General features: G+C 58.0%; 1 protein-coding gene across 1 annotated transcript in view; it reads left to right on the top strand.

Annotated features, from left to right (window-relative positions):
• MPRIP (myosin phosphatase Rho interacting protein) overlaps window positions 1-386 on the top strand; it is a gene marked incomplete at both ends in the record, with an annotated part of 19,739 nt that overhangs the window by 8,344 nt on the left and 11,009 nt on the right.

The following is a 386-nucleotide window of genomic DNA, read 5'->3' as shown; positions in this document are numbered from 1 at the left end:
GGAAGGGGAGGAGTGGCTCATCCCCTCCTTGCGTGCTTGCAACGGCAGCGAGGCCGCGCCCCCGCCACAGCCCTGGACAGAGCAGGCGATATTTGCTGGGTGAAGCCCCTTTGTATTACAGTGCTCCCGGCTTTAAGGACACTCATCCACACCAGCCAGGTGTTGGGACAGGTATTACCCTGCCTGGCTGCTTTAGGGCCAGCTGGCTGAGGTGGATGACTTCCCATGGCCATATTTGCAAACGAGCCCACCCTCCCTGTCCCCTCCCCGGTGCGGCACACGCTGGCAGCTGACACCATTAATTAGGTTAGCTCTCTAAATGGTGTTAGCGCTGGGTGTGTTACGCAACTGCCTAATGAGCTGAGAGAGGTTTCAAAATGTCACGG

The sequence above is a fragment of the Apaloderma vittatum genome, unplaced genomic scaffold (genome assembly GCF_000703405.1).
Source record: "Apaloderma vittatum isolate BGI_N311 unplaced genomic scaffold, ASM70340v1 scaffold27445, whole genome shotgun sequence".
Lineage (NCBI taxonomy): Eukaryota > Metazoa > Chordata > Aves > Trogoniformes > Trogonidae > Apaloderma > Apaloderma vittatum.
This window is presented reverse-complemented; position numbering and strand designations above follow the sequence as displayed.